This window comes from Xyrauchen texanus, chromosome 11 (genome assembly GCF_025860055.1).
Source record: "Xyrauchen texanus isolate HMW12.3.18 chromosome 11, RBS_HiC_50CHRs, whole genome shotgun sequence".
NCBI classification, from domain to species: Eukaryota; Metazoa; Chordata; class Actinopteri; order Cypriniformes; family Catostomidae; genus Xyrauchen; species Xyrauchen texanus.
The window spans coordinates 31892686-31903686 of NC_068286.1; the positions used below are offsets into that span (position 1 = coordinate 31892686).

Sequence of the window (11001 nt, forward strand, 5' to 3'; positions counted from 1 at the left end):
ATATATATATATATATATATATATATATATATATATAAAATGTCATGAGACAGACGGGACAATAATGCCATGGTCCATTCAGACAGAAACCCAACCTGACAAGTTGACAGGACCGTGTATTATCGTCCCCTGTCTGTTTTGTGTTTATTCTTTTGTGTGAGCGCACGGGTCCGGTTATTATTGACCGCCATGCACGAATTACCACGAGTTACCACCGTGTGCTCACTGGTGATGTCACGGTCCTGTCACCTTGTCTGGTTGGGTTTTGTCTGATGAGGACCGTGGCATCATCGTTCCCTATTTGTTTTGTTCCAAGCCTGTTGATGTTTTTGCCATCATGTGTTTCAGGTGCCGCTGACATGCGAAATCGGCGTTTCCAATGGAACTGTGATTGTTTCCATGGGAACGCTGATCATGCCAACTTTCAGCTGCGAGCAGTACCTGACCCTTATTTTTTCATGCATATATTAATCACCTTGTGTGTCTTGTCCTTTGTTGCATTGTTTAATGTTGAATGTAGTTTGTTGCAGTTTGTAATGTGTTTACATTATAGATGGCTGTTTCATTTTCAGGACACAATGATTTTGGAGATTTTTGGAGATTTTTGGCAAAATATGCATATGTTCCAATATCTCATTGGTATTATGCTGTAATGGAATGGAAAACCATTTTCATTACATAGACAAATGCTGTTCTTGTATACCATGCACTGATGAATCATGCATAACACCAGGAACATGTAATAACAATTGTACATTGCACTATTGTGCTGTAATGTTAAACCATTTGATTGTGATTTGAACTGTTGATCTTGCCTGTATTAAGTACACCCAATGAAAATACTTCCTCTGCAGACTCATTATTATTCTTTAAAACGGTGACTATTCCAATGGTTGTTGATATGGCTGTGACACTGTTGGTCTTGGATGAAATTATGGCACTGTGTTAATGTACTAAACCCATAAAATCAGACTCCAGCCATTTCTTAATAAGACAGCACATGTATTTAATTACACTAGTGACCAATAACTGATAATATACTGACCAATTACTGATAAAATCATAACCCTTATAATTACTCATAAAGCTCAAAGGGAATTTCGTGAAAGAGCATATTATGGCTACCCTGAGTCATGCACCACAATGATAATAAATCATATCCATGACCGGCTGAGAAAAGCTATCTGGTCCCCAAATAGCGCCATCATATTTTAAAAACCTTCACCAACTGTAGATCAATTTGGTAACTTCCACTTGCATTGCCTCACATAATGACATTAGTGATGTCTGTGAATTAAAAAAAAGTGAAAGATATAGACATAGACAACAAAGGACAAAAAAGTTAAATACATGATGAAGAAATGGAATCAGTGGATCAATTATGGAATTTAATAATTGTTTAGAATTATTGTTATCAGTGTTGGGTTTATTCTGAATACAAAGTAATTAGTTACTGTAATCTAATTAATTAACTAACATATAATAAATATGAATTTATATGTACACATCTACATTTGTTTGCATTGTTGTGACAGCTAAATGGTGTGCAACAATGAACAAGAAGGAAAAATAGACGTTATTTTGAATTTGTTGAGCGGAAAACAAAAACTTCAATGTGAAAATTGTTAGAAAGTAACAAAGTAATTAGTAATGTGTTTTTTCAATTAAATAAGTAGTCAAGTCATCTGATTACAGTTTTTGAGAAATAATTAGTAATTTGTAGTGGAATAAAAATGTATTATAACAGTGCCATTTACCACATGTATTATGCTTTCATATGTTATCCAAAATACAATTCTTGAGCCTTGGTTTGTAAAACCTGGTATATTGTTTTTGTCAGTATTCCACTGAACTTAATTGTGTAAAAATAATCAAATCATATTGACACAAATTGTGACTGAATCAAGCTTCATGTCATTTAGTTCAATCAAATCGAATCACATTCAGAGCAAATATTTACATACCAACAACGAAACTCAGAAACTATAATCGTTACCTGCTGTTCTCACTGACAATTGCCAGCTAAGTTCTTGCCTCATACTCCAGTTGCGCCGTCATGGACAAAAAGTTGTGCGGGTCAATGGAAGGTGCATTCTCAATAAGTAGCGAGCACTTCAGGTTAATAAAGGAGTCTCCTGGAACCATCACTCTTAGGCCTGTCTGTGCATTCGCCTCGATTAGTTGCCCGTAGCAATGAAAATCTTTTGTTACCCGGCTCACCATGTGTTCCTTGTCATCCTGCTTGTCACTACTTTTGTACTTTGGCATCAGATCATCCAGATGATGAGGTGGGCCTCCTGGAATGCCTGGGTCTATTCTGGATGTCTATTCTCCTTGTGGAGCTGAGGTAGGGTGAGGTCTTCTGTCTCCATTTTAAGCTCTTGTAACAGTTCTTCAGAGCCTCCAACGTCCAGGAGATGAAGGCTGATGGTGGGGAGATCTGGGAACAGCTCAGGTATGAGGCAGTAGCAGATGGGGTTCAAAGCACTGAAAGACAGGTTTCAACATGGGTTAGAAAGATAAAGATGATTTTGAACTTGAAGACTACAAAACGTATGAATAGGCTACTATCTGGCTCACAAACATTTCGATTTTACATTGATATACTCTAAAGGTTCAGTCTGATTTGTTTCATGAGAGAAGGCCTTTCGTTTGTATATTGTATGGTTTTAAAGTTATTTTGCTGTTAACAAAGTTGCACGCCAGTAATAAGCCAGTAACTCAATCCAATGCAGGAAAAGGTTACTTCTTGCTTGCTTACTGACGAAAAGATCCTCAAATATCTGTTTTCATTATGTTTAAACTTACATTGGACCCATTAAGCTTTATAGTTAAACAATGTTATAGGAAAAAAATCACCAGTTTTGTGAAAAACATATTGACATTTTCTTTTTACAGAAACTTGCTTGCTGAAGCTGTTATTAGATATTTCTGCACTGATCGTCAACCCCGTAACATTCAACCCCAAATATTGTTAATGTAACATGAATACTGAATATTGTGAGTTACAAAAATTTGTAATTTCACAGTGTCTTTTGTAGCACAATGGTGATTTCCACAAAAATGTATTTTGATTTATATAAAGCAAACATCACGGTTTTAGTGAGGCACTTACAATGGAAGTGAATGGGATCAACTCGTAAATGTTAAAATACTCACTGTTTCATAAGTATAGCCACAAGATGGAAATAATATGTGTGTTAACATGGTTTTAGTGTAATAAAATCACTACCTTTTCTGTGTAAAGTTGTAGCAAATTTTACAACTTTGTTGCCATGGTGACATACCGCCGTAAACTCTAAAACCCCAAAACGACTGTAATAAATTATGATTTAAACAACTTTACAGCTCAAATAACACTTGAGTTTAACAGAAGAATTAATGTTCAATAAGTGCTTTTATAAAATTATAATCTTCACATTTCTGCATTTATACCCTCCAAAAATGTAACCCATTCACTTCCATTGTAAGTGCCTCACTGTAACCCAGATGGACAAGATTGACAAAAACAGGATGGACAAGATTGACCATCTTTCTCACAGTGTGGAAATGAGAATTAGGGGTTTAAATGTGCATAACTGTGATGGAAATGTCACAATGTAAAAAATCTTTAGAAATAGGCCTCATTTTCTATTTGGAGTGAAATAGGACCAGGCCATGTTCTTGTCAGGTTTTTTTGAGAATTGGTACTGAGTATGCCCTTGGCATACTAGTTTGGATTGGGTAAATAGTTTAAGAATTGGACATTAAAAAACACATTTGTTGAGCATCAATATGAATATTGGGGAGAACACATTCCCCTATGATGGTCCCTCATGTTTATGGTAGCTATGGCCCTAGTACTTCGGGCCTGATGTTGGAAAATATGATTTGTTTAATGTTCAGTAATAACATTTTCAAATGAATTGTTAAAGTAAAAACATTTCTGAAATGTTCTTAAACAAATGGCACTATTTCCTGAGAATGACCCACTATTAAAGTTTTCCAAGTTACTCAAAAAGTCTTGATGTCCACCTGCTGATCCAGATGTGCAGAGGTCTGAATGAGTTGCATTGGTTAACCTCCTCCTGCACACACAGCTCTTTGGTCTGCATATTCTCTTCTGCAATTTTTAGCATCAGATCAGGGGTCATATCTGACCTGGTACCATAGTAAGCCCGCAGGAAGAAACAAAAGGATGTGATCTTCATATCTAAATTGAGTCTGATATGATTAAACATATAATGCATACCTCGGGTCTTTAATGACCCAGGACCTCATTCCACCCCCTGTATCTCATCCATTTTGTTTTTGTACAATAAATTCTCCTACCTGCCAAGTAGGTGGCGATATGCACGAAGAATGTGAATCACCAAAAAACACGAGAAGAAAGTGAAAGTGGAGATTTATAGTAAAAAATGACTGGATATTTCAGTTATTTTTCATTTGATACTTGCATTGGGATGTAACGCATCTCCACAAGCGTTTAACATGCTCAGGGTTGCCAGATAAGAGACGAAACACCCCCAGTTTGAGATTTATACTTGCACAAATTGGAAATATTCCGGCTAATGTTATACTTATTTTGTGCATTCTGGTAAACATACATGGGAGTGAGCTATTTCTATCAAACTTAACGATCTGTAGTGCAATATTCTGCTCAAGGAAAAGTGTTATATGGCTATTCTGTGTCCATTCTTGAGGCTGCTTGTGATGTTTGGTGCTATTTTGCAGGTAAACCTTCTCAGTGATTAAATTAAATATAGAAGTAGATCTCAGCATCATTGACATGCGAGCAAAAGCAAGCCAGAGACGAATATGTACAGGTGCTGGTCATATAATTAGAATATCATCAAAAAGTTGATTTATTTCAGTAATTCCATTCAAAAAGTGAAACTTGGATAATGTATACATTCATTCCACACAGACTGATATATTTCAAGTGTTCATTCCTTTTAATTGATGATTATAACTGACAACTAATGAAAAACCCCAAAATCAGTATCTCAGAAAATTAGAATATTGTGAAAAGGTTCAATATTGAAGACACCGGGTGCCACACTCTAATCAGCTAATTAACTCAAAACACCTAGAATCCACGTTGCTTGAAGTCCAGTGTAAAGTTTCCACAGTCAGTGATGGTTTGGATTGGCATGTCATCTGCTGGTGTTGGTCCACTGTGGTTTTCTGAGGTCCAAGGTCAACGCAGCCGTCTACCAGGAAGTTTTAGAGCACTTCATGCTTCCTGCTGCTGACCAACTTTATGGAGATGCAGATTTAATTTTCCAACAGGACTTGGCACCTGCACACAGTGCCAAAGCTACCAATACCTGGTTTAAGGACCATGGTATCCCTGTTCTTAATTGGCCAGCAAACTCGCCTGACCTTAACCCTATAGAAAATCTATGGGGTATTGTGAAGAGGAAGACGCGATACGCCAGACCCAACAATGCAGAAGAGCTGAAGGCCACTATCAGAGCAACCTGGGCTCTCATAACACCCGAGCAGTGCCACAGACTGATCGACGCCATGCCACAACGCATTGCTGCAGTAATTCAGGCAAAAGGAGCCCCAACTAAGTATTGAGTGCTGTACATGCTCATAATTTTCATGTTCATACTTGTCAGTTGGACAACATTTCTAAAAATCCTTTTTTTGTATTGGTCTTAAGTAATATAACATTTTTTGGAGATACTGAATTTGGGATTTTCATTAGTTGTCAGTTTTAATCATCACAATTAAATGAAATAAACATTTGAAATATATCAGTCTGTGTGTAATGAATGAATATATCCAAGTTTCACTTTTTGAATGGAGTTACTGAAATAAATCAACTTTTTGATGATTTCTAATTATATCACCAGCAAATGTATACGTATTTTTTATTTGTGCAATTGAGTCCATTCGCTCCTGTATGTTAATCTAACTCTTGCAGTAATCATTTATCATAGTCATGCAGCCTGTGTTATTCAGTTTTTTAATGCCTGACAGAAAAGTATCTATCTTGTAGAGCAATACAATACTTTAGGCAATTGCAGAATAGTCCCATTAGTCACAGGTACACTTCAGAAAATTGAGTACACAACTATTTCTGGGCTTAAAAGATACACAAACCAAATCAATGCAGAACATTGTACCTCAAAAGTAATACAATGTGGCCCCCCATGCACTACTTAAAGCCCGATGTGGCCCCTTTACCAAAATAGTTACAAAATATTAATAATTACACACATCACCTTTACCAATTTGTTTCAGGATTTTACATGAGTAATGTGACATCTCCAGAAGGGGTCACTGAACTAATCAGTTCAATTGAACAAATTTGTGAAACAGGAGCAAGCCTCACCAAAAGACTCTTTATTTTGCAGCTAATTCTGCACAATTGTAAACTTTGATAAACTTGAGTCACTAAAATAGATGGAATTGGTGCTTTTAGCTTATTCTTTAAAAAAACAATATCCCCAGAAAACATTTTCATGGACCAGTGATTGTCTTACCTTTTTCGCCCCACATGAGTTTGCATCCCTGTAATTTGTTGTGTCATTGCAAGAACAAATCAAAAAATTAGAAAAGAAACAAATTTATTGTTTTTTCGTTATCCATTTAGTGCTCTTGCCACCTGTGACCACACAGTGTAGCCTACCTATGTGACTTGTTTTTGGGGGTTTTTCATAGCCAAATTTCAAACCTTACAAGTAAACACGCTATTAAGACGGACAGAAAACATGGACTTGAAAAGAAAATATATTGGCGATGTGGGATAGTTTGTGCCGTAGAATTTTTTCATAAATAATTTCTCAGCCTCAGCAGGAAAAAGATTGGGAATCACTGCTTTACAGCATGCAAATTATCAAATAGTTCTCAAAGCAACACACTGACCCAAACTGCAGGACAGGTTTACCTTCCGGTCATTCAAAGATCTTATGAATGTGAAAATCAGGTAGATTTCTTTGCAGCATATCAGAAAGAAGCTCAACCTTTGCATAATAAGACAGTAAGCTTTGCCTGAACAGATGAAAGCTCAGAATTTAATTAAGAAAATAATAATGAATGCTTTTATTTGTGTTATTTTTGACAGTTTGCTTTTTTATCCACAAGACCAAACAACCTGCTGGAACAAACTTTGCCATGTTTATGTCCCCATCCACGAAGCGGATGCCAGAGATGGTTCAATATACTGCTATCTGGTGGTCAAAAAAGAAATAAATATGCTGTACCTGCAGGTTTAAATCTACCTTCATTTAAAGTCTATTTTCAGTACTATTACAGTTAATATAGAATGACAAGGGTTCAACCCAGTAGAGAAGACTTGTTTTTGATAAAATGGGCAAAATTTGTGTGCTTTTTCAAAAATGAATTGAGATTAAGGTTTTACTTTTCACTTTTCACTGTAATATATTCAAATGATCTATTAGAGTTATAGATGTAAGCCTTAGTACAATCGTTGTACCTTACGTTAAAACTTAAAGTGTACTATATTTTTATTTTATTTACCTATTTTTATTTTGGAAGAAAAACATTTGTATGGATAGTCGTCTAAGAATCATGATTATGTGACTTATAACTGTGTAATTTATTTAATTAGGTCTGTGTGTATGTTATTGTAATTGGTCTTATTGTTTGTATATATACTGTATATATTCAGTATATACAGTATTTGTATTATTTAAATTTTTTGATATGGGGAGTATATATAATTTTGTTAGTATATATCACAAAATTACAATATATATATATATATATATATATATATATATATATATATATATATATTATACAGTATATATATTGTTGTATACGTTATGTGATCTAATTATACTAATAAAAAATGTTTATTTTGTATTGCACTAAATTAAGTGTTTATAAATTAACAAAGTCAAATTAGCAAGTCTCAGATGCTTCATTTATGATTTACGAATGTACTGTAATTTATAAGCCTATATACAAAATACAATAAAATAAATCGATTTTTTATAGGTAAGTGGTTGCACTGATTTATGTACATTTGAGTATAATCATATTTTAAAATAAAATCTCCAACCATTGCATATTTTCCAACAGGACTCTTCTGCGCATGTCTTGGAAGGTATTTCATGTTTCTCAGATTTCCTTATATAATTTGATCTTCTTTACTGTACTGTACTGTACACACGTCCAATATATTAAATTGACTTGATGAGAACATTAACTTCAAACAAAACACCATTATTGCACAAAGAACAGCATGGGTAACACTTAACAGAACTGTAAACACAATTACAACCCTTATTGATTAACAACTATTTTTGCTCCACATAAGGCCCTAGACCTTGCCTGGGCCTACATAATAAATATTTGGGTGTAAGAGCCTATGGCCACTCCCCTAAACACTCTCAGCTTAAACAACGTGAAATAATTGACATGTTCATTCAGAACACAGAAAGTATATCGATATTTTATTGAGTGAATGTAAAAGTAATCAAAAGAATTACATTTGATCATGTAGACTATGGGCCAAATTAACTTTTAACAGGTGGCAGATGTAACTGATTATTAGAATGTTTAGATTGGAAAATACATGTACTTGTTGACTGGGCAGTACATTTTATAAATAGAGGAGTGAACATGCTTGTTTCTGTTTTGTGTTACAGAATAAAACCTACACTGGAATTTGCATATCTTTAGAAGCAGGTACAAAAGCAGCCACATGTTTTTCAGCTGAATGAATGTTTGGACATCACAGACCAGGTGTTAGCAAATTAATCATGCTCATGAACAGCTTTGAAGCTTCAGTGTTGCATCACTACAATAATGAATGGTTAATGTTAAAATACAAAGTACCTTGAAGTCTTGGATTACTTTGATTTAAAGGACTGTAAACATGAATGCAAACCCTTCCCATAAAACCTCCATTCACTCATAGCGCCTAGTACAGTAGCTTAATGAGAGATGTGGGGAAAACATGCAAAATAATTGCTTTTTAAAGTAATCAAATTACAAAATATGCAGTTTAGTGGGACAGTGTTTCATAGTTCAGTCATGTACATACCGATTCATTATTAATCCACCTTTTAATTCAAAACACATGTGTGGCAGGGCGGAGGGCGGGGCCGGGTCGGGATTCTACACACCCGGTCCCTTTTCAGGCTAATCAAGCCTCCGAGAGGGATAAAGGCCGACTGCGGATGATTGTGCTAGAGAGAGATCGTTTACTGACATGTCCGTCGTGTGTGTGTTTGTCTTTTGTTTAAGTTCTCATTAAAATATTATTTTTATTGTCAAGCCGGTTCTCGCCTCCTCCTTTCCATTGAACTGCGTTACAAAGCGTACACACTTTAGAAACAGTGAGTTATTACTGTCAAGGCAATGATTCTGAAGAACTTCCTGTTGCCTTGCAATCCACTACCAAAGCCACTGAACTACACCTGACAGAGTTTTGTATAGTACCCCCAGATGAACCAGAGCGGGCTGCCCCTTTCTACACACATTTACAGGACTGTGTTTCCCCCACCGATGTGCTAGACAGGTTGAAACAATTCCCAGTGCCACAGCAGCACATCAGCAGTGCGTATGCACGCATGTGGGAAAGTATGAAGAAAATGACAGATGAACAGCGGTGCTATGAGCTGCAGTTGATGTTTGTACACCCAACGTTTGAGGAGCTCGAGGAGTGAATATTTGGCCTACAGTCTGCTTGCAGTCTTCAAGCTGGGGTTTTCACAAAACGCACGAGTAGTGCAGATGCTGCTGTGTGTTATACAGGTGAGAGATCTTTTAGGGGTCCAGGGGTCTTTTTGGCTTTTTAGATGCATTGAGAGAAATGAAATGAAGTGTTATTACTTACATTTACATTACATTTACATGTATTCATTTGGCAGATGCTTTTATATACAGCGACTTACAAAAAAGGAAAACATAAGCGAATTATCTTAAGGATCCTGACAGTGGTACAAAAGTGACATATTACAAAGTTTCACTAGCATCAGAATAGTATTAAAAACATATAGAAGTGCAATTTTTTTTTGTTTGTTTGTGACTAGTTAAGTGCTCTTGGAAAAGATGCGTTTTAAGTTTTTTTTTGAAGACAGACAGTCTGCTTCTCGGATGGAATGCGTTATGATGAAGCTGAAAGTCAGAGAAAGTGTTTTGGTGCCTCTTTGTGTTTGGTACAACAAGGCGACATTCCTTAGCCGACTGCAGGCTTCTAGTGGGCGTGTAGCTCTGCAGAAATGATTTTAGGTATGTTGGAGCAGACCCAGTGACTGTTCTGTATACCAGCATCAGAGCCTTGAATTTGATACGTGCATTAACCAGTAGCCAGTGAAGAGAGAATAGGAGTGGTGTAACATGTGCTCTCTTTGGTTCATTAAAGACCAAATGAATGCAGACGTGTTGCTGCATTCTGGATAATTTGCAGAGGTCTAATTGCACATGCAGGGAGGCCTGCAATGAGGGCGTTACAGTAGTCCAGTCTAGTTATGACAAGTGACTGAACAAGCAGTTGTGTGGCATGTTCAGATAGGAAGGGTCTTATCTTCTTGATGTTGTAGGGTGTAAATCTACATGGTCTTGCGGTCTTTGAGATGTGGTCCGTGAAATTTAATTTGTTATCAATGGTTACCCTAGATTTCTGACCGTTTTTGAAGGCGTTACTGTAGTTGAACCCAGCTGTACGGTGATGTTGTGATCGATAGCAGGGTTGGCTGGAAAGACAAGGAGTTCGGTTTTGGCTGGATTGAGTTGCAGGTGGTGTTCCTTCATCCAGGCCGAGATGTCTGCCAGGCAGGCAGAGAATCGAGCAGTCTCAGTGGTGTTGTTGGGCTGGAAAGACAAGTAGAGTTGTGAATCATCGGCATAGCAGTGGTATGAGAAACCATGTGCCTGAATGATGGTTCCCAGAGATGTTGTGTATATAGAGAAGAGAAGTGGCCCAAGCACTGATCCCTGAGGTACCCCAGTAAGTAATTGATGTGGCTTGGATACCTCACCTCTCCCCTCCAGGCTACCTTGAAGGACCTGCCTGAAAGATAGGAGTTAAACCAG

General features: G+C 36.6%; 1 pseudogene; it reads right to left on the reverse strand.

The window, feature by feature from the left end:
* Positions 1-62: 62 nt before the first annotated feature.
* LOC127651347 (putative malate dehydrogenase 1B) lies at positions 63-4190 on the reverse strand (annotated as a pseudogene).
* Positions 4191-11001: the final 6811 nt, after the last annotated feature.